Source organism: Pinus tabuliformis, chromosome Q (assembly GCF_031772625.1).
Source record: "Pinus tabuliformis cultivar Carrire ecotype Pingquan chromosome Q, CPIR1, whole genome shotgun sequence".
Taxonomy (NCBI): Eukaryota; Viridiplantae; Streptophyta; class Pinopsida; order Pinales; family Pinaceae; genus Pinus; species Pinus tabuliformis.
The window spans coordinates 744,143,968-744,169,208 of NC_142296.1; positions in this window are offsets into that span (position 1 = coordinate 744,143,968).

The following is a 25,241-nucleotide window of genomic DNA, read 5'->3' on the forward strand; positions in this document are numbered from 1 at the left end:
TGTGGAGTCTTATCCTCCAACATTGATGACGGATTTGTTAACCAGGTAACATGTAGTCTCCACTGTCTCTGCCCATAATTCTTGTCCTAACCTGACACCACTGAGCATGCTCTTTCCTTTTCCATCAACACCATGTTCATTCTTTCTGCAACTCCATTTTTTTGAGGTGTGTATGGAGTAGTCTTCTTCCATGTTGTACCACACTTCTTACAGAACTCTTCAAATTCCTTCTTACAAAACTCTCCACCATTATCTGTCGTCAACACCTTGATCTTCTTCTCTATCTGATTTTCCACCAGAGCCTTAAATTCTTTAAACCTGTAAAAGACTTAAAATTTCTTCCTGAGGAAATATATTCATGTATTCCTTAAGAAGCCATATATAAAGGAGACATAGTACACAAACTTACCTAGTGATGTGTAGGAATTTATAGGGTAAGTTCCTCAGATAGAACACCAAAGGACACCGCTCACAAACTAGAATCACAGATCAATACAATAGTATTCTTGACATGGTTAAAACCCTCAAAGAGGGAAACAGTCCATGGCCTGAGCCAACACGGCCACTTAAGGAAATTTATTAATAAAAGAAAGAAAATTTACATAAACTTCTCTCATGAACGGTCACCTTACAAATAACCCTCCATGCTCTTTAAATAGAGATCATGGACCAATCGAGTGTTAAGCCATGAATCAAGTGTCGGTAATACCGAGGAGAGAATGAACCGTCGGATCACTTCATGTCTAGAACATATCGTGACCGTCGGATTGTAAGTTAGAATAATACATAGTAAAGAAACACACTTTACCTAACTCTACACTAGACCAAGTTATACTTAACTATTTCCTATGTGTTGTAATATCCTAACATCCCCCCTTAAGAACAACTTGGGATAGGATTGAAGGATGTACAAATATGACACAATAGGAGAAGGAAGGAGGCATTAGAGCCTATCCCCCCTTAGTGACAACTTCTTGAACTCCAACCATAAATCGAAGGTTAGTAAACTTCACCTCTGTGAGAGCCTTTGTAAAGATGTTTTCAACTCGATCATCGGTTGAACAATATTGTACTTCAAGAACATGGTCATGAATGAGCTTTATGATGAAGTGCATGTGTAGTTCAATGTGTTTGCTATGCTGATGTTGGACTGGATCTCTGCATATTTGAATGACACTTTGATTATCACACCAAAGTGTAGTCAGATGCTGCTGCTGAAAGCCAAACTCTAATAGGATATGACGAAGCCACAGGGATTCCTTACTAGCTTCTACATACTCTGCTTCTTCTGAAGAAATAGAAATGGCACTTTGTTTCTTACAAGCCCATGGAATAGGTCCAGAACCAAGAGTGAAGACATAACCTACAGAAGACTTCTGATCATCAGGGTCACCAGGCCAATCGAAATCAGTGAAACCAACCAATAGAGGAGATGCTTCTGCACTGTAATGAATCCCAAACTGAACTGTACCTCGAACATAACGAAGTATTATTTTAGCTTCTTTCCAATGACTTTCATGTGGGTTTTGCATAAATCGAGCAATAAGGCCAACAAAAAAGGAAAGGTCAGGACGGGTATGGGAAAGATAAAAAAGTTTTCCTACAAGCTGACGGTATAAGGTAGTATCAACTTCAGGGGAAGTACAAGTGACTGAAAGTTTGGATCCAGACTGAAAGGGAGAAGGGGATGGCTTACAATATTCCATGTGAAAGTGGCATAGAAGATCACAGGCATACTTGGACTGAAAAAGGGAAATACCTTCCTTGGATTACAAGACTTGAAGACCAAGAAAATAATTCAAGTGTCCTAAGTCTGTCATTTCAAACTTCTTTTTAAGGTTGGACTTCACATGGTTTATAAGGTTGGGATCACTACTAGTAAGGATAAGATCATCAACATAAAGAACAATAATGATTAGAGACTTACCCACTTTCTTGGTGTAGACAGTATTGTTAGAATGACACCTAGAAGAGCCAGTATCTAAAAGAAAGCTATCCATTTTGGCATACCAAGCCCGAGGGGCTTGCTTGAGACCATAAAGGGATTTCTTAAGTCGACATACAAGGTTGGAGTTTGTTTGTATAAAGCTAGGAGGTTGTTCCATATAGATTTCTTCATGCAAGTCCCATGCAAGAAGGCAGATTTAACATCCATCTGATGGACTTCCCATTTGAAAGAGGTAGCAAGGGAAAGAACAAGGCGAATAGAGTTCATTTTGGCAACAAGGGAGAAGGTTTCAGTATAGTAAATGCCTTCAACTTGTGAAAAACCCTTAGAAACAAGACAAGCTTTAGGTTTATCAACTTTTCCATTTGGTCCAAACTTGGTACTGTAAACCCATTTACATCTACCAATTTTTCTTCCCTTTGGAAGAGGAACAAGATCCCATGTATCATTTGCCAATAATGAATGATATTCTTCATTCATAGTTGCATCCCAATCTAGATGGCCTGAAGCTTCTGCAAAGGTGTCAGGATCATAATTCACTGAAGCTTGAGCCAGTAAAGAAGAGGCTCTATCAAACTAAGAACGTGTATGTCGCTAATCCATAGGATCACCTGCAAGAGAACTTGCTGCATCCTGAGTAGCACAGACCCATTTTGGAAGCTGAGGAGCTAAAGGAGGATCCCGAGAAGGTGGGGGAGGATTTTCATCCTAGTTGTCATCATCTGAAGAAGAAATATTTTCAGAGGTAGAAGGGATAGAGAGAGGTGGCACATCTGCCGAACTAGGCTCGTAGACTGATATATTTTCATCAAACTTTACATCTCTTCTAATGATAACATTTTTGGATTTAGGTGTAAGAAGTCTATATCCTTTGACATCTTCAGAATATCCAACAAAAATACATTTTTCACTCTTAGGTTCTCAGGCTTTATGTTTCTCATCTCGAATATGGACCCATGCTTCACTTCCAAAAACACAAAAGTGACTTACATCTGGTTTAGTTGAGCCCCATGCTTCTTATTGAGTGATATTGTTTAAAACCTTAGTAGGAGTGCGATTTACTATGTAATTTTCACAATGAATGCTTATGCCCAAAAATTAAGACTAAGTCCTTTAGATTGAAGCATACAATTAGCCATTTATTTTAAGGTGTGATTCTTCCTTTCAGCTACACCATTTTTTTTGTGGAGTATATGGAAAAATATGTTGCATTTTAATTCCATGCTTAGTGCAAAAGTTGATGAATTTGTTGTTAACACATTCATCGCCATTATCAGATCTTAGCTTAAGAATTTGATGTCCAGATTGTTTCTCAACAAAGGCTTTAAAGGCCAAGAACATGTTAAAGACTTCACTCTTGATTTTTAAGAAGTATACCCACGTGCGTATGGGGAAATCATCTATGAAAGTTAAGAAATACTTGTAGCCAGAGAATGAAACAACTAGAAGTGGACCACATAAATCACTGTGCACAAGCTGTAAAGGGGCTGAGGCATGCCAAGAAGCACACTTTTCAAAACTATCCCGATAATGTTTTCCGAGTACACATTCGAACAAACACCACCTCTACAAGATAGCATAGGAAGAACTGTCACCATATTTTACTTAGATAGATTTTGAAGGGAGTGACAGCTTAAGTGACCAAATCGCTCATGCCAAAGTTTTCTCACTTCATCATTATGAGAAACAAAGACCGAGGGAAGAGTTGATGACCCAAAGTTGTTAAACTTATACAACCTTGCAGAATCATCAACAATGCCAGTAGCTCAAATATGTCTAGGATCTATTAGGTCCTTAATTACAACATCTTGAAGTGAAAATTCAACGGTTTTACCTTCACCTGAATGAGTTATCTAATATACAGATAGAGAGTTGCAGGATAAGGTTGGAACACATAATACATCATTAAATTGACCATTGTCTAGATGAATAGTTCCAGTCCCTACAACACTAAGAGATCTATCATCACCAACATATATATTTTTGGTGTTACAATCATTTAAAGAAGAAAACATGGCTTTGTTTTTGGCCATGTGATAAGAAGCTCCAGAATCAATGAGCCACTCATGAGAATGAGAAGAAGAAGATACATTTAGTGCATAACCAGACCGAGATGCTTGAAAATCGCATGTAAAAAGTGATATTCCTGAAGATGAAGTTGAAGTTGAAGAGTGCTCCAAATGGATGTTATGCTTCTTCATTGCTACTTCCAAGGCTTCCATCTTCTTAAAGCATTTGGATTCTAAGTGGCCATATCGATTACAAAAGTTGCAATGTCTATCAATCTTCTTCCCTTTGTTTTTATTTACCCTATCATTTTGTTGAATTGATTTTTCATTTTGAGACTGAAAGTGCTTATAACACTTGGTTGGTTTAGGGCTATTCTTTTTAGGATGCTGCTTCTTAGGATTCTTTGAACTTGGTTGCTTCTAGGTGGCTAAGGCTTTCTTAAAAGAGTTTCGAAGATCAAGAAGACCAAGATGTAAGAGTTTTTCTTGTTCTCTTATTAAAGAATCACAAAATGCATCAAAAGAGGGGGGCTTGCAGTCTTGTCCTTGAGAAACAAAGACTTCTCTAGTAGAATGGAAAGTGGAAACAAACATAGAGTAGGCTGGTCCCAACTTAGTAAGAATGGAATAGATAAGGCTACCATATTCTTTCTTAACCTTAACACCTTCGAAGAGAAGTCTAAGGGTCTTGAACTTGGACAAAAAATCTTCAATGGAAGAAAAATTATTGGGGTCCAATGTAAGCAACTCATTTTCAAGTTGATGGGCTCTAATTTCATTTTTAATTCCAAAAACTTTATTGAGTTGTTTTATTGCTTCACCAGGGGTATCAAGTTCTGCGGTATGGAATCCAAGGTCTAGAGAAATAGACATCCCTATTAACCCACGTGCTTGATCTTGCCTATTTTCACATTTGGTTTGCTTATCTTCATCTTTAGGTTTAGACTCTTAGCCTGAGGCTATTCTAGAAAGACCTTTACTTCTAAGTAAATCCTCCATGTAGGACACCCATTGGAAGTAGTTGGTGCTATCAAGAATAACTTGGCATGGAATTTCCATTTTAATAGAAACTAAAGCTGTAGATGCTGAAACTAAGTGTTTTAATGGAAAGATCTTGAAAAATTAGGTTGATTAAAAAAAACGGCTCTGAAAAAGGCTTCCAGATGAAGAGGTTATGGCCTTTTGAAGAAAAGTTGTTGAAAATATCGGCGAAGTACGTGAATGTACGGAAGTGAATGATAATGTTATATTTAAAAAAAATACCCCTCTTTCCAAACTTAATCTAATTAGCTCACTTTTAAAAGAAATTTATGTGACCCACTTTTATAAATAAGTGAAAACCACTTTTACAATGGTACTTTATGAGCTACCCACTACATTGTAACTTAAATAAAATATAAAGAGACTTTAGAATTATAAGTGACTCACCTTTTATAATCGGTGATAACACTTGTACATAAAGTAACTTTAAAACATAAGTTACATGTATTTTTTGAAAAAGTAACTCACTTTAAAAAAAAAAATTATGTGACCCGCTTTTATAAATAAGTAAAAGTCACTTTTACAGTGGTACTTTATGAGCTACCCACTAAATTGTAACTTAAATAAAAGATAAAGAGACTTTAGAATTATAAGTGACTCACTTTTTATAATGGGTGAGAATGCTCTTACATAAAGTAACTTTAAAACATAAGTTACATGTGCTTTTTGAAAAAATAATTCAACAAAAAAAAAGACTTGAACCCTAGACCTCTATTCTCATAAAGTAACTTTGGACCAAGAGCTAGTTTAAAATGTTAATAATGTTTGGAAAAGAGGATGGGTTTTTTTGGTTTTTGTTTTTTTTAAGTCACTGAAGCTTTGGGGTGCGTGCTTACTTGAAAAAGCCCTTTTTTGCCTACAAAACAAAAAAAAAAACCACACAACCCAACACTGACATGCAAAAAAAAAACAAACCTTATGGCTTGAAGTTAGCTTTCATTGGAAACTAAATATTTTCCTCAATGTTTCTAATTTTCCGAGATTACATTAAGGCATGACGAAAAAGAGCATACGCATGAGAGAAATCCTTCCTTTCTGTTTCTAATTTGCCCATATCACTCAGAGTCGTGGGGCAAAGAGCATACGCAGAAATGAAAGGTATATATCCGGTAATAAAAAACAGAAAGATAAGTAAACAAAGTAAATAGAGAGATAAATAACTAAAACTACAAACAAACATTGTATACCTCCAGATCTTAAAAATGATGTAGCTAGGGCTACCGGAAACGTTTTCGCGTGAAACGAAAGGGGTTCATTACTGGAACAAATGATCCTAACACAATAGAGCAATACTCTAGGCCTGAAAGCGGTCAGAAACAATAGATCTAGGAAATGACAGTCGGATGTTGTTGTACTAGCTTCAGATTTGGATCACCAACGAATGCGGCCCTTAAATAGCTCTGATACCATGTAGGAATTTATAGGGTAAGTTCCTCAGATAGAACACCAAAGTACATCGCTCACAAACGGACCATAGATCAATACACTAATATTCTTGAAGTGGTTAAAACCCTCAAAGAGGGAAACAGTCCATGGCCTGAGCCAACGCGACCACTTTAGTCAATTTATTAATAAAAGAAAGAAAATTTACATAAGTGTATCTCATGAACGGTCACCTTACAAATGACCCTCCATTCTCTTTAAATAGAGATCATGGACCGATCAGGTGTTAAGCCACGGATCAAGTGTCAGTAATACCGAGGAGACAATGAACCATCAGACCACTTCATGTCTAGAACATATCGTGACCGTCGGATTGTAAGTTACAAAAGTACATAGTAAAGAAACACACTTTACCTAACTCTACACTAGACTAAGTTATACTTAACTATTTCCTATGTGTCAGAATATCCTAACATGATGAAACTGACACAGGTCCAAACACATCACTGTGCACAATTTTTAATATCCCTTTCACCCTCTTAGCACTAGAGGGGAAACTCACTTGATTTTGCTTCCCACATACACATTGTTCTATAAATCGAAATCCATAGAGCAATTAAACATACCTTCTATCATACCATTTCCATGTAGTATTCAACGACCCTTATCTCTAATATACCTAAGCCTTTGATTCCAAAGCATTGTCTTTTCTCCAAAGACCACTAGATTTTCTACTCCACTTTCAGGAACCACGAAACTGTTGCACCCATCAATAACAACGCTACCTAGAAGCTTGTACAGATTTCCAATCTGAACTCACCACATCAATAATAGTGCTCCCTGAACCATTTTGCAAGTATCTTTCTCAAACACTATTTTTACACCCGCATCATCCATCTTGCTTACAAAAATCAAATTTTTGTCCAATGAAGGAATATGCAAAACACTAAGAAGTGTTCTAATCCTTCCACCTTGCAACTTCAACTTGATTTTTCTGCGTCCAATGGTTCTACCCTTCCTATCATCCTTTAAGAAGACATCACCACCATCATATTTCTCATACTCGTAGAACCACTCCCAATGGGGAGTGAAGTGAAAAGGGGCACCTGAGTCAATCAACCATGCCTCATGATCTACAAGTGTACTTGAAGAAGAAGCCAAGTACACATCCCCACCTTCATCTGAGATGGTTTTTTCCTCTACAGAAGGAGCATCATCATATCTCTTTCCTTTCTCAAGAGCTTTATATCTATAATCATTTTGTAGTGCCCTTCCTTTCTGCATTTCCAACACACCTTTACAGGTTTTCGTAGAGATTTATATCTCCCACTTGAGGACTTATTTTTGTTTATGTTCTGGGATCATCCTCATATAGACAAGGCATCTCCATTCTAGCTCTCCATATTTTTCCGTCTCATCTCCTCCGATAACAAGGATGAAACTATTTCATCAAACTTCAAGGTAGTTGTATTATACCTATTGCAACAACCAGACTATCCCTTGAATCTAGTAGAGAACACAACAAACTAATGCAATTATCTTCATATGAAATTTTTATATCAACATATAAAAATTAGCTTACCACAATATTAAAGGCATTCAAATACTCTGTCACCGCATCTCCATCCTTCATCCTCAAGTTATACAACTTTTTCCATAGGAACAATTTTTCCACTAGAGACTTAAATTGGTACAAAGTCCCTAACTTGACCCACAAATTCTTCATCATAGCTTCCCCTGATACATTCAACAACACTGAATCTGAGATACACAACTGTATTATGATCTTTGCCTTCCGATCCAACTTCACCCAGTCTTCTGCTGACATTATCATTGGTTTAATAATCGATTCTACAATGATCCACTGATCTTTATCCATCAGCAGATCCTCCATCTTGAGCTTCCACAACTCAAAAATATGACCATTAAATTTCTCGATCTCTATTTTTCCATTGCTCACCATCTTCTTTCACCGCGAGAATCGATCCCACAGATCTCCCACTGAACATGGTCTACCACAAGCCCGAGCAAAACCCCTCAGCAGTAAAAGTGCCCCCTTGAAGCCGAAACACCTCTGATACCTAATGTAGGTTTTAACCTTGTACATAAATTACCTGCAAACGAATTCTTAAAATAGAAAAAATAAACAATGGAGAGAACATAAAACAAATATACACATATATTTTCTCCTGGATCCCCAAATCGGGACTACCAGATTGATTTTTCATTATATTCCTTTCAATGTTACAATACATATATATACATGCCAAATCATTCATAAACCCCAATCCATTTAACCCTGTATTAGAACATAACCATAGTTACCTTGACCAAATCTAAAAAATACCATGGGAAGAAAATAGTCATGCCCAAAACCATGTGCAAAACCCATGCACAAAACCATAGGTAAGTCCACCCACCTAATATAGGGTCCAAAAAAAATTCCGGGGGCATTTCCACCCCCCTTGTGACCCCCTACTATGCTCGATGTGTGCGTCTAGTTGTGGAAAGAATATAACACATACCCAACACTCCACCCTTTTATGTGGACGTATCGCTCTTGCAAACAAGAGCGATGTCCCTAGGCTTCAAAGAAACATAGTAACAAACAACCAGGAACTGCTACCTTTCTCTGGAATATGATTCGCTGAAACAAATACTATGATAGAGGCCACTTATCATTTAAACGAAATGAATGATGAAGTCCCCTTCAAAAATTTTGACCATTTGCTCCTCGGTGCTTTAGAGATTCTCTCGTTGCTCCCCATAGCTTCTCTATGATGTCTTGGAAGAGATGTGCATAGACGGAAAAAAACATGAGATCAAAGCATCTAGTATATAACATAAGAGATAAATGGACTAATTAACCAATCATGTATCATAAACTGATCAATATGCAATCACAATCTATGTAGGTGATCAAGGAATCCTACAAATTATATCAACTAAGATGTAATTGAGAAAGAACAATTGCCTTTATATTAATAAAATGGAGAATAACCTTACAACCATGTAGCATTGATGTTGCAAGTCCCTTCCCATCACTCCAACCCTCTCCTTGAATGAATATCCTTCCAACCTTATTCATGCAGCATAAGCCTACTTCCAACAATCTTGCTCAATCCTCAGGCCTATGTTAGATTTATAGGCCAAGAGTGGGAAGTTTGGGATCCATTTTCCAAGGGATAAGATCCACTAATGGTGAGATAGGGATTCCAAAAAGAGAGGGAGTTTCTCCATGATGGGAGGGATCAGGATTGAATAAGAAACCATTCAAAGCTTTTTGGTTGGGATAGATGCTACCAACAATGCTTCTAGACTTCACTTTTTTATTCTTACATGCATTAAGTCATGTTTACAGGTCTTAGTGTAAGACAATGCATACTTATGCACAGTTCCTAATGGAATCTTTTGTGTATGAACAAAGATTGATTAGGGAACTATGCAGGAAGCCAAAAACAAGGTTTTGTACGATGAGATCGAGGAATTCCACTTTCTTTGAGATAATTTGGATTCTAACTTTGCAGGGGAATTCTTTGGGACACATTTGTGGATAGCGAAAGATCCAAACTGATGGTCATTTGCCTAATGCAAAAAAATGATGTGTAACAGGTTGCCCCCTAAAGTGCCAATTCAGAAGAGATATTTGATGAATGAAACACTTTATCATGCCAAGGTTTGGTTTAGAGATTGTAGTCGGAGACATGAAACAATTAAACAAATGTTATAATGCAAAATATAATATCATTGTTAAGGTAGGCATTCCCATACTCAAAACATAAATGTCTCAAAGAATAGTACAAAATTACATTTGAAGATCCATGTCAATAGATGACATAGTATGGATGATGTCATCAATGGATCTATGTTTGCAATCATGAATATTTAATAAATCCATGCAACCTGAATGGATGAAACTAGATTCAGGGTCTTGATCTCCATCTCTCAATTCATAGTACGAATCTTGCCATGGGAGGGAATGTCTCGTAGTCAAACATGGTAGAAACCACTTGATTACTGGTCAATGATGTAAACCATTAACAAGCGTGAGAGAAAACACCAATAATGACAATGGTTCTGAAGGTACTTTCAATAAAATCTATGAAGTGTGAATTGATGTGCTAATCTTAAACACTCATAGAATCATTTGATTGAAGGTCAATGATGAGAACCTATCATTGCAGGAGAGAAACATGAAATTAAGGCATGCAAGCTCCAAGGTGCTGAAGGTTTCTAGATCAAATTCCTAGATAATGAGCTGAAGTCGATAGGAAGCAAACCATCACAAGAGGGCCCACGACACGAAACTCATGTCAAGTTTTGAAGAATAACAACTTGGAGTAATACAGGAATGACTAAGGAATTGTCAATGCAACTGAAGGCTATGACTGATGAAATAATTTGACTGAGGTTGGATTTCTCTTGAACATATCAGAGACATGACATGATGACTTGGCATCATTTGACTCAAAAACCAAAACCCAAAAGAATTGAAGACTTTCAACGAGGTATGGTCAATTAGGAGACAAATGGATTTCCCAACCCGGACACAAAAAGTGACCAAGTGTCATGTTCAAGAGCGACATACTGCCTTTTACAATTACAAAACAAAGATTCTTTCCCACTTTTACCCTACCATTACTGGAAAGTACCCCTATATTTTTTACAATCTTGAGGAGGATAACATATGCTTGTCATGTAAGCTCATCCTTCGGATGAGTCCTTTGAAGTATTTTTAATGAACCCTAGAAAGGAGTGGTTCGGTCCCATTATGATTAATGAGTCCTACACTGTTTAAGTTTTTCGGGTCCAGCGAAGGGGTAAATCGATTTCGTTTTCATGTTTAAAGAGTTTGAAAAGACACAAAAAGAAAACTCGGGTAGTGCTTTCAACGCAAAATTTTAACGAGATAGGAGAAAATAGAGCTCAATGTTTTTTAGTTTTAGGGAGTTAGGAGAAAAACATAAATAAACTCCATAGTGTCCTTTTTCGTAAGTCGAGTCCCTCAAGCCCAAAAAAGGGTAAAATAGTGCAGGAGAAAATTCTATTGACCATGATTAGTCAATGTATCCCTTTTTCGTAAATAGTCTAGCTCATTTTGTAAAAGGGGTAAACTTATACTGAATAGATGATTGTTCATTTACTTTTACAATTTGGAAAAATCAAGTACTCGATGATCTTTTCATTTTTAAGGAGTCTAAAAAGGGCGTAAAGAGAACTCGAGGGTTTCACTTTTTCATAAGTTTTAATGAGTTCAAAAAAATGATAAAAATATACTCAATATCAAAATGATTTGTTTTTCGTAAATAACCTGTGACCTGCATGGCAACAAAAAGGGCAAGATATTTGCTTGGACCAGATGGGCTCTTGTCTCCATGCCGAAGAGATGGGGAGGTTGGGGGATAAAATCTCTGTCAGCTTTTTCACAGGCTCTTACTGCAAAGCAGGGTTGGTCACTTATCAAGATGGACAGCTTATGGGCGGAAGTGGTTCACCACAAATACATTTGGCCCTCCAGCATCACGGAATGGCTCCGCAGACCTGCTTGGAACTACTCTGGCATCTCCGCAATATGGAGGGCTACTTTAAAAGCCATGCCCCTAATCCGCGATAACCTGCTATGGAAAATAGGGAATGGTGCACATGTTCGCATCGGATTGGATCCATGGCCCGGATCTGGGAATGCTCATCTACTGCCTGAAGGATTAATCCGACATCTCAACAATAGAGGCATCAAATATTTGGCTCAGATTGGTGACCCTCATCGATCAACCATATTCTCACAAGCTTGGGTTACGGATCGACAATGGCATCTGCCAGAGGATTGGTCTGCTCTTTGGCAAGGTTACAGTCGGGCCCTCACCGAATCTCACATCAAGTTACAGGAGGAGGCAGATGAAATAATTTGGGCCCCAGCCAAATCTGGTACTTATGCACCAAAGCTCGGATACTTGAAGATAATCGAAACAAAGAAACCGGACAGTCTTAAAAGTTGGTGGCGGGATGTCTGGCAGCTACAGGCACAGCCCCGTACCAGACTTCATATGTGGAACTTAATAGCTGATAAGCTTTCAACAGGTGCCACCCTTAAGAAGCGGGCTTTCTCTGGACCAACTTGGTGCGTCCTCTGCAAAAATGAGGAGGAATCGACGGCCCATCTTTTCCTTCACTGCGAAGTCACGAAGAATATATGGGCACAAGTCACACAGGTGCTCAATATTAATACTGTCTGGCAGGGTGATGATATACTCACTGCCTGGGATAAATGGTGGATTGAGGTGTCCTCCGAAAAGGCCAGGAATCTTCCGCTGGTGGTTTCCTGGTACATTTGGAACAACCAAAATGCCATCATTTTTTAGAACTATAAAGTAAATTGGCGTCTACTTCCGCCACAAATCTGTGCGGCCTACACTGAAATTCCTTTTGAGCATAAATCAAATATCCCACGGAACATACAGCCTAAAATCATCAACAAGGAAATGCCCTGGGCTTATTTTGACGGGGCTGCGCCCCTTCAAGGATGTGGGGGGGGTATTGTTTTACATTTAACAGATACACATTTTTATCACTTGAGACTGGGATTAGGGACTGGCTCTAATAACTTTGCTGAGCTGATCACTTTGAGACATCTCCTCTATTTTGATCTTACCAAACATTGCAGACAAATTCAAATTTTTGGGGATTCAAAGATTGTTATTGATTGGGCAAACAATATCTCTATTTGTCATGCATATTCTTTGAAACATATCTTGGAAGAAATTGTTTTTCTAAAAACACATTTTGACCAGATCACTGTTTCTCATATCTACAGGGAAAGAAATGCGCTTGCTGACTGGCTTTGAGCTACAAATATGGAGTGGAGAGAGTGTTAACATGAAGAGGAAGGCATAGCTTCTCTAAACCATCCAAAGACCATAGAGGCATTGACAAACTTCATCCTGTACAATATTTTCACCATTCTGGGCATGAAATCCCAATTAGACTTGCTAGAATGGATGGTGGGCAAGTGGAACATTCAAGACGAATGTTTCATAGTCGAATACCATAGACTTGTCATTGATGTTGATGATATGTACTTCTTGATTGGACTTCCACGTTGTGGGGTAGAAATTAATTTGTTTGGGCATAGGCGAGGTGGCGAAACCAATGGCACCTATCTGATACAACATTGTACTGATAGAGCTGCTCTCGAAGATGGGAGACTTAACATTAAAACCATCTCATGACTTCCTTTGAAAGATATCGGGTTGACTATTACGCGACTATGCAGTAGTGCAGCTTTGTATTTACTCACAAAGGCTGAAATTAAAACCACCATAGAGTGTTTGCAACCTACTATATTAAACTAGAGCGAGGTTGTAGTTGCCAATCTGAAAGGGAAATTGACTAGAGTCAAAACATACAGACTCAAAAAATTTGGGTACCGGGCCTTTGTTATCTCATTTTCTCTAGAGCGAATCCCTCTTCTCGCTCCACAGGTAGCTATAGAGAGAGGAGAACCTCGAGACCCACTTTTGTTGAAATGGGTCACACTTATGGCATGCCACAAAGGTGGCCAAGGACGAATGAACAGATATACTCCGGACTTCTTCGAGTGGCTGGAAAATCAAATCATCATGATTGAATACTTTCCATACATAGGGATGGATTACATAGGCAATCCGGACATGCCACTGCCACTTGGGATGTAGTGGGGAAAAATAGGTAAACTTCACACTTTGGTTTATTTTTGAAAATTTTCAATTTTTTGTTAGTTTTCGGCATTTCATAACTAATTGTCTGAAATGATCATGCAGATGTAGCCCCAGTGATACCAATTGGATTACACATATATGATAGGCATGGTGAGCAACCAATAGCTCCCATAAAGCTGAACCTGAATGCAACGAAGGCATTGACAAAGATAGAGCACAACCTTGAAAGGTTGACCGTGAAAAAATAGACTTTGAAATGGTTGAATTTGAATAAACCGACCTTGCAAAAGTGGGTTTTGGAAAGTTTGATCTTGGAAAGGTGGAATTTGAAAAACTTGTCCTTGAAAGGGTGGAACTTGATAAGCTTGACCTTGAAAAGGTGGTCTCTGGAAAGCTTGAACTTGAAAAGGTGTTTGCATTGTTCTTATAGTGGGTTGCTCGATAGGAATTTGTGGTATAGACTAGACCATAGGAACAATTTGATAAGAAAAAACTTCAAGGACTACCTAAGTAGTCTGAGGAACAAATATTTGAGGGGTAACTAGAATGGTCATTTGTGATACTCGTGGGATAGGTGTCTGAGAGGAACTTGGAACTGGCTGCAAAAAAAGTGTTTTAGGTGTACTCTGAACATGTTTTTAAATCGTTTGCTGAATAGGTGTTTGAGTAATTCCCTGGACAAGTTGTTGAAGAACTATTTACGGAATCCCTTGAACAGGCTACTGGATAGGTATGACAATACTTGGAATAGGTATTTTAGGAATAGGTTGTCCATTAGGATGAACAGGTTGATAAAATGGTACTTGTAGAGAAACTGGACCAAACTTTTGAGTAAAACCAGGATTCCAAATAGTGTTCGTCCTAGGGTAAGGAGTACCAAGCAAAGAATGAGTTACAAGGGGTTAACCTAGACCAGGCTGAGGTATCTGACCATAAGTTCAAGTAAAATGTTGACCTCCAGCCCTAGGATAATATCTAATAATAGATTGTCCTCCAGGTGGTGGATAAGGTGGTTTCCCCCCAGGAAGCTAATAAACACTAGTTGGGGTTACTTGAGGGTTACCTGAGTTACCAAATACCATGTGAATTTGTTGGTCTAACGTCGTAGGTGCTTCATGTTGAGAATTTAGTAGGGAAATGTATATGTTAATTCTCTTAACTTGATAACTATTTGTGTTATATTTTTACTTATTAGCTTTGATATTTGTTAGTTCAATATGAAATACATCTAACAACTACCAAAATAGTAAGAACAATGTATTAGTATGTAGGCTCCAAGCCAGGGCCAAAACCCCTCCTCTTGAGGGGAAAACCTATAAAATATATTCTTAGATCTTAGATATTTCAATTGATGAATACAATGACCTAGAATCAGACAAGTACCCTCGATCAAGTCTTCCTGGTTCTCCTGCTGCAATATCTTCTACCTCCCTAGTAAATCTGAAATTCTTCCCCATCAACTTTTGTTGCTTCACTAGGAGACTTCAATATCCTTCTTGCTTCTCTTCCCTTGACTTCACTTGTCTTGATTTATGTCTTAGGGTTACAAGGAAACCTTAAGAGACCTTAGCTCTTTCTTCTTCCAAGGTTGAACTTCTAGACTTCCCCAGTGAAAAAACCCTAACTTCACATTCCCAAAAGAAAGTAGAGAGACCCAAAACACTTCAACTTCTTCTTCACACTTTTTTCTTTGCCCTTCTGTTGCTTCCTTCTTCGTATGGGAGATGAGTGAATCAATGATCCAAATGGAGGACGATTTCCTCTTATGTATAGGCTTCCTTCAAGGGTGGTCATGTCTATTCACTTAGGCGACTTGACAGCTCATGTAGGCTGACTTGATCTTGGAGGTATTTTGACATTTTCAAGACAAAATAAATTTTCATTTACATTTTACAATCTTCCCATAGGGTCTTCCATAGATGACAATGACTCTTATACCTAGGAAAAACCCTAGAAGCACTCAATGGGTTCTTGACCTATAAAATAATATAATTTGAGCATGAAACCCATGCTCTAATAATAATAATAATAATTTCTTTTTCATTTTATATATATACAAGAATACATTTCATACTAATGAAGACTGAACCTAGTTACACATTTTTCAACACTCCCTCTTAAGTAGGGAGGTATTCATAAAAGGTATATGGTCATTCTCAATCTCAAGAGATCTCATAAGAAGAGTCGGATTGGTAACCCATATGTCTAGCATCATGATGACCAACATTGTTATATAGAAAGGCCTTGACTAATAGCTCTATCTCTCCACAAGATCAGAGCACAATGCTGGGAGACCAATGATGTGTAGACACCAACATCATTGTCTCTCAAAGGTACATACCCCACCTAGGTGTTCCTAGAGTATGGCCTCTCATTTGAATATTCTTATCTTGGGTAGCTAATCCTCAAAGAATATCAGTCCGTGACTAATCTTGTCTTGAATTCCCTACCACATTCTCAAAGAGTATCGAATTCCAGATGGTTACCAAACTCTCCATTCTTTCTTCCCAAATGAAGACAATAATTCTTGTGTCTATCCCTCCCTCTCAATCTGAGAAGAAAAATCCACCAAACCCAGCTTGTCCCTTAAGTATAAAAGGTTCTTGTTTGGAAGTGATTTTGTCAGTATGCCAGCTACTTGCTCATCAGTGGATATATACTGTAGCTGCACCACACTATTTTGCACTAGTTCTCGTATATAGTGATACTTTTTGTTGATATTCTTTGTCTTCCCATGAAACAATGGGTCCTCAAACAAACTAATACAACTTGTTTTATCACAACGTATCATTGTAGGGTTCATCGGTCCTTCAAATAAGTCAGACAACAACTTCTTTAACCAAACTACTTCGAGGCTAACTTCACATGCTACAACATATTTTGCTTTAGCACTACTCAAGGCCACGGGTTTTTTTTTTGTACTCATCCATGAGACCATAGATGATCCCATACTAAAACATCCTCCTGTAGTGCTTCTTACATCTTGTTCACTACCTCCCCCTTTGGAATATGTATAACCAATCAATTGAACATTATTCCTTCTATCATATTTCAGACAGTAGTTGATGGTTCCCCACAGATATCTTAGGATATGTTTTGCTGCTATACAATGATCATGCTTTGAATCCACTTGGAATTTACTAAGTATATTTATTTCAAAACATATGTCTAGACAAGTATTCACCAAGTACATTAATGAGCCAATAAATTGTTTATATCTAGAAGGATCCACAGGGCTTGATTCAAAACTCCTTAGTCTTTTCAAATTTGTGATCATTGGAGTAGTCATATCTTTATATTCCATCATGTTAAGCCTCTTCAGAATCTTGATCACTTACTTTCCTTGACCTAAATAGAATTTATTAGGTTCCTTCCATAATTTGAGTCCCAGATAGTAATGCATCAACCCCAGATCCTTCATGTCAAATTATACAAACGTTTTCTTCTTACATTCTTCAATTCGGTCTTCTACACTTGTTATGAGAAGATCATCTACATATAGAAGAATTATTACAGGTTCATTGTTTACAACCTTAATATAGAGGTTTGAGTCAACATAACTTTTTTGTGAATCCTAGTCTTTGTAGATATGAATTCATTCTTGTATACCATACCCTCGGTGCTTGCTTGAAGCCATATAATTCTTTCTTTAATCTGCAAACATATGCCTTCCTATCTTTGATTTCAAATCCCAAGGGTTGTTCTATGTAGACTTCTTCATCTATTGTGCCATTCAAAAACGTAGTCTTGACATCCATTTGGTGGATGTTCCATCCCATTGATACTTTCAGATAGACTAATGATTGAATTGTTGTGTATCTTGATGTTGGAACAAAGGTTTCTTCATAGTTGATGCCTTCAAGTTGAGAGAACCCTCTTGCCACAAATCTTGCTTTATACTTGTCTATGCTTCCATCAACTGCATACTTGATCATATAGATCAACTTGGAAGTAACTATAGATTTGTCTTTAGGCCTTGGTACGATCTCCCATACTCCATTCTTCATTATAGATTGATATTCTTCATTCATGACATCTTTCCATTCTATATGTTCTATAGCCTCTTCAAAATTGGATGATTATGCTTCTATTAATTTTGTCATGTATGCAACATAACCAGAGTATCTCTTAGGTCTTTTACTCTCTAAATGATCCTTGAGCTGCTCCATGACCTTTTGCATCAAGTAGTGTATACTTCAACCAATTAGGTCTTTTCCTTGTTTCTTGAGTGACCATAGGTTCAATAGGTTCATTAGATCCTTCTTTATCATGGTGGGATCCTTCTTCTTTGTCAACTTCTTCCTCAAACATAGGAAGTTCTTTGTCCCCAAAATATATAGAAAGTTCTTTTGATTTCTTGAATGCTATGCTCTCATCAAATATGACATCATGACTAACTTCAATGTGATGTCCATCTTTCATATAGATTCTATAGGCTTTCGATGAGTTACTATACCCAACAAATATACCTTTCACACTAGAAGGATCCAACTTATTTCTTTTGTCTTTAGGTATATGAATGTACATAGTACATCCAAAGATTCAAAGATGATAGACGAATGGATTCTTCCCTATGAACACTTCTTCTGGAGTTTTGTTGTCTAGAGATTTGTGAGGACATCTATTTTGTATGTAGACTGCAATCTTAGTTGCCTCATCCCATAGACACTTTGGTAGATCTTGATCATGTATAATTGATTTTACACTTTCTTCAATGGACCTGTTCTTTCTTTCTACAACTCCATTTTTTTCGGTATTGTATGGAACTATCATCTCCCTCTTAATCTCAGTTTCCTTATAGAATGCTATGATCTCCTTGGATGTATATTCTCCTCCATTATCAGATCTTAATATTTTTATCGTTCTTTCTGTAAGGTTCTCCACTTTAGCTTTGAATTCTTGAAATTTAATTAATACTTCATCCTTGGTTTTCATTAAGTAAACCTAGGCCTTTCTTGAGTGATCATTTATGAATGTGACATAATAAAGATGTCCTCCAAGTGATTTTGGAGTCATAGGGATACATACATCAGAGTGAAGTAGATCCAAGATTTCTTTCGACCATGAAGCAACACTTCCAAATGGTTTCTTGGTATTTTTTTCCTAATGCACATCCTTTGCAGAAACCTTCATGATCCTCCTTTAGACTTGGTATTCCATCTACTATATAATTTAGGGTTGGAAGAATCTTGAATTGTAGATTACCAAACCTTGTAGGCCAAATTTCACATGAACTAATCTCATTGTGCACTAAGGCATGATTTACATGATATATTAATATGTAGAGTATTCCTTCTCGGATACCAATTACTTTAGCTTTTTCTATGCTTGAGTCTTTTGCCCAAACAACTACTATTCCATCAAAGAATGCTACTCTATCTCCTTTATCTTCTAAGCTTGAAATAGAAAGTATATTTTTGTGCAAACCTGAAACAAATAGTATGTTGTTGAGGTGGATGTTGTTTTCATTTTCTAGCTTTATGGATGATGATCCAATGCCTTTCACAAGATAGCTTTTGTTTTCTCCAAGTTCCACAGAGTATGCAGATTTTCCTTTTGATAAGGTCTTAAATTGATGAGAGTAACTAGTCATGTGCCTTGATGCACCACTATCAATTACCCAGATGTCTTTGTCTTGAAATGTTCCAAAGAGAGCAGAGAAGATTCCTTCATATTTTTCTATGATTGATTCCTTATTTGAATAGAAAATGAGACTACAGACCTCTTTTATGCTTTTATTGAGATGGCTTGCAATCCTTTTGATGACCTTCTTCATTGTAGAGGATATCTTCATGATGCCCTTAGATAACCAAAGCTCTGATACCATGTGGAGAATTCAGTAGGGAAATGTATATGTTAATTCTCTTAACTTGATAATTGCTTGTGTTATCTTTTCACTTGTTAGCTTTGATATTTGTTAGTTCAATATGCAATACGCCAAACAACTACCAAAATAGTAAGAACAATGACCTAGTATGTAGGCTCCAAGCCAAGGCCAAAACCCCTCCCCTTGAGGGGAAAACCCGTAAAATATATTCTTATATCTTAGATCTTTCAATTGATGAATATCATGACCTAGAATCAGACAAGTACCCTCCAAGATAAAGTATTCCTCGTTCTCCTACTACAATATCTTCGACCTCCCTAGTAAATCCGAAATTATTCCCCAGCAACTATTGCCACTTCAATACGAGACTTTAATATCGTTCTTGCTTCTCTTCCCTTGACTTTTCTTGCCTTTGTGTCTTAGGGCTAGAAGGAAACCCTAAGAGACCTTAGCTATTTCTTCTTCGAATATCAAACTTCTATACATCCCCAATGAAAAAAACCTTAACTTCACATTCCCAGAAGAAAGTAGAGAGACCCAAAACACTTCAACTTCTTCTTCACACTTCACACTTCTTTCTTCGTCCTTCTGCTGCTTCCTTCTTCATATGAGAGATGAGTGAATGAATGATCCAAATGGAGGATGAGTTCCTCTTATATATAGGCTTCCTTCAAAGTTGGACATGTATCTTCACTTAGGACGACTTGACAACTCATGTAGGATGACTTGATCTTGGAGGTATTTCTACATTTTCAAGACAAAATAAATTTTCTTTTACAATTTACAATGTGCCCATAGGGTCTTCCATATATGACAATGACTCTTATACCTAGGAAAAACCCTAGAAGCACTCAATGGGTGCTTTACCTATAAAATAAAATAACTTGAGCATGAAACCCATGCTCCAATAATAATAATAATAATTTCTTTTTCATTTTATATATATATACAAGAATAATTTCATAATAATGAAGGCCGAACCTAGTTACACATTTTTCAACACTTCAGGCATGGATGTCATGCTCTGAACAATAGATGTAGATAAACCAAATGACCAAGTAGAAGGTTGAGGAGAAGAAGAAGCTCCTAAAAAAGTCCCAGTAAGTGACTAGTATCTAGGAGGAATTGATGGACCACCATACAATAGTGATTCCAGGGAGCTGGTAAACATAGATGAATCAATGGGTTGGCTCCCAATAGGAATTTCTAACATAGTTCTTTCTGGTGAATAAAAAGGAATGTGTGGCAGTGATAAATTATGACCTAAAAAGGTCAAAGTGGTAGAATACCAAGGGTCAGGTCGGAAAGGAGAGAAAGGAACTCTTGGGTCAAAATATTCACTATCGGTAAATGGAGAATGAGGTGTTTCTACCTCTTCATTTCCGGTAATATCTTCAATGCTAATTAACCTAAGAGGTAATCCAGTGGTAATTATCAACCTCCTTCGAGGTGAAGGTGGCATAGGAGAAGGAGCTATAACAGTCGAAGTTGACCCAAGTTGAGAAATTTCAGACTTAGGTTCTTCTACCTTTGGTTCAGTTAGTTTGGTGTCTGAAACTTCACTAGTATCAGATTTAGTTTGAACTACTTCGGTAATCTCTGGGCCATAATCAACTAAGCCTGATTCTACTTCTTACGTTGGATTCACTTCAGTTTCTACTATCTCACATTGTAAAACTATCAATGTTTCGGATTCTTCTGAGGCTTTAAATCCTGTTGACTTTAACCTTTCAGTTTTTATATTTTCCAATTGACTAGGTGTGTATTCAGAAGGTTTACCTTGAATTCTACGTGACTACCTTGGGGATTAATATAGGATGAAAATTTATCACAAAATCAAACAATATTCACAATCCGATCCTAAAGTCTCTAAAAACAAAAAACAAATAATTAATAGAATCTAAAAAATCTAAGGATTCAAACCATGAAAACAAGCTTTTCACAGCGAGAGCACTAGTTGGTGATGAAATGCAACGTCGCGAAATCAAAGTGAAAAGTGGGTATAGGTAGAGCGGGTGGAACTAGTTACGCTGACAAGCTGTTTAATGTACACAATCTAGTGCAATTAAACTTCATTTATGCCATCTCAAATGAAGAATACCCTCTAGAAATTTCCAAGTGAGCCTAGCCAATGTTTGTTCCAGGTACAACAGAGACTTCCCCAACATCGTCACCTCGGGTAAAAGCCTTAAGAATATGGTCACTAAGATTACAATGTAAAACAATTCAACCTGTAGGGATAGTCACAGATCGGACGTGTTAGCACTCCGTAATTTCCTTATCCTGTAGGAAGGAAACCCAGAGGTAAGCACAAACTAGTTGCAAGCTAGAATCTAACCCTTCTAGCTTTAAAGAGGGATCTCTCCTTATGATTTCAGTTAATAAATTGGCTGAGTAGTTTGGATTTCAGGCTAGTTATGATGACCAAAGTATCAATTTTAAGTGGTGGCTTGAAGGTAAGTGAAGGAATGAAAACCCACTTTGAACAAGTTCATCTTTTGTAATGATTCAAATGAGTAAGGGATGATGATGATATCTTGAGTAGAGGCAATGTAGGAAACTCTGTTGGTAATTAATAATTTTAGTCATAGTAATGGATGAATATAAAATCAAAGGTGACAATATGAGCATCAAACTTAGACGAATTCAAATTTCCTTTAGAAGAACAAGAGGTACATAAATGTTTAGCAGATACAAAGCAAGGCACAAGGTGAATTATGCAATTATCTTATTTGAGTATGAAGAACTATCTTAGTATCACATAAACATAAGTAATAAAAGTAACAGAGAAAACACGCATACCAACAAATATTTGACATGAAAATCCATGGCAAAATACCCTCAACCTTCTTATATTTACTTAAGAAATATTTGAAAATACCAAATAAAAGTCTTTGCTTCCAACACTAATCAATCAATAATCAACCAACCAATCTATACTACATTGCCTTTCATCATCTTAAATAGGTTTACAATGTGAAATATTCTATGACCATATTCAATGAATGAGTTATCCATTCACAACAAATGGAAACTCAAGACAACAAAACTTAGTGTTTACATCCAAAATCTGACACAACAATTCAAAATAGTACCTGTGGAAAACAAACTGCAACAGTCTGCCATCATGCTAAAAACCTTTTTAGAAACAACATAAAATCTCGAGATGACTTGGTTCATTTATTTCCTGCTTTATCAGCTCTTCAAACTTATCAGGTCCTCTGTCGTTTGAATGAAAATGAGGAAACAAAATTTCCCATCTTCTGCGTTGCAACTATGTGGTAATTATTATCGGTCGGTTTAGCATATTTATTTCTTTTCTGTGACCACAGGGAAGATCAAGGCCAATACATCGACACTTTAACAAATCAAAGTTTCCCACTTGTGGACTGTGCAAGGATGAAGTTTTTTTACGATCTACCTAGCTGCCGGGGTTTAGGCAGAATCCTCTATGATTAGATCCTAAGAGCTTAGGGAAAAGCATTTTTTTAGGGATAAACCCTTTGATTAGGATGAGGGGTCGATTCTTTAGAATACCACATTAATTGGTCCTTTGGAATAAATATTTCATGACTTGCTACAAGAGGGGTCCAATTCTCTAGAATATTGCACTATAAATAATCCCCACATGGGACTAAAACATATGCATCTAGGATTTTTAGGATACCTGAACATCGCAATCGGTGATTTCATAATACTGTAATTGTTTGCACCGACCAAAAACTTTTGATCACTGATGTGTGTCGTAGCCCTTATTCCTCTGAGTCTTCACATGACCACACTCTAACCCTTATCGGAGCTCCTCTCTCAATGATTTCCAATATGATATACAATACACCTCCACCGATTGCTGATCACTGATCACCTTTTCAACTTAGTGCCTGGTTCTTTGGTTCCTCAAGTGACCATAATCAAGCCCCCGTATCAAAACCCGCTTTCCTGATGATTTCCAATCGGAGGTTTCACTTTGATACACCATACACATCCGTCGATCACCAAATGTTGATACGTGGCGTCATCAATGCCACATCAGTACCATGTCACTTCCACGTGTCAGCCTATGAGCGGTGACATGTGTCACCCTTTTTCGGCCCTTTGAGACCCTAAAAATGTCGAATCTACCTGCCACGTGTCCATCGTATGGTCACGTCACGGTGACGTTAGCCGCCGCGTGGGCCATATTGGAACCAATCGATGATTTCCATGCGTCCCTTTGGGAGGAGAGAGAAAAGGTCGGGCCTGGCCTAGTTTTGGGAGCAATTCTTTCGTAAATTTGTTTTGGCCTTTCCCAAAATTTTTCCCACAATCCCAACGATTTCGAAATGTGATCGCCCTCCCTCGATTGCGAATTGCTGATTTCTGACCTCCCCAATTTCCCATTGACCATAAACCTTTATGATGTGGCATTTGGAACCTCCGATCACCAATATAGCCATACACCTTTGAACTACAGGATGCGAGATTTTCAACACTTAGGCATTTTCACTTGTCTTATGCTTTGCAAAGGGGAACTCCGATTTTCTACATCTTTTGAGTATGGGATCCATCTAGGGAGATCTATAGCTCATTGAAAAGCTAATGCAGAGCTCCATCGGATGATTTCACCTGTAAGGTCAACTGAACTAAGTATCATAGACAAAAATTTCTCCCAAATTTTGACTGACTAGCCTTTTAACACCAATGACTGTTAGACATGGAAAACCTTTGGCCATTGGCAGAAAATGATCAATGGGCTATTCTAACATTAAAATTTCATGTTAAGAGGCTAAAATATTGATTCCTAGCATGGACTCTAACATTGGCTCCAATGGGGATGGCAACCTCACAATCAGGTGACAAGAACAAAAGCAAACTAGTGGCCTATTCATACCATTGGGCAATGGAGTCAATTTTTTTTTTTTGAAAGCATGACATACTAACTGACTGAATGAAATAACTGAAAGAAAATATAACTGACTGATTGACTGACTGAAATACTTATGGCAGCAGGCCATCAAGATCTTAGGGCCTTCACTCTAGGCTTCAAATCCTAATGACAACTGCCCACACTTGCAATATTGAAAAGTAAAATGATATATACAATGGATTGTGAGATCAACTGTAATTTAAAGAAGAAAATGTTTCAAAAGCCTACCATTAATAGGCCCTCCTCCAAGTAACTCTCTTGAAAATCCTTTCAGTAGGTAAGAATTGTTCCCATGAAATGCAGCAACTTTTAAAGGACCATTTCACAAGCTGTCGAAATTTCCATGTTTTCCTTTATCTTCATTTCGAGCATCCCATTTCAACACCAAATCTTTAATCTGGAAATCAACTGCTTTGGTTCTTTTGTCAAAAAT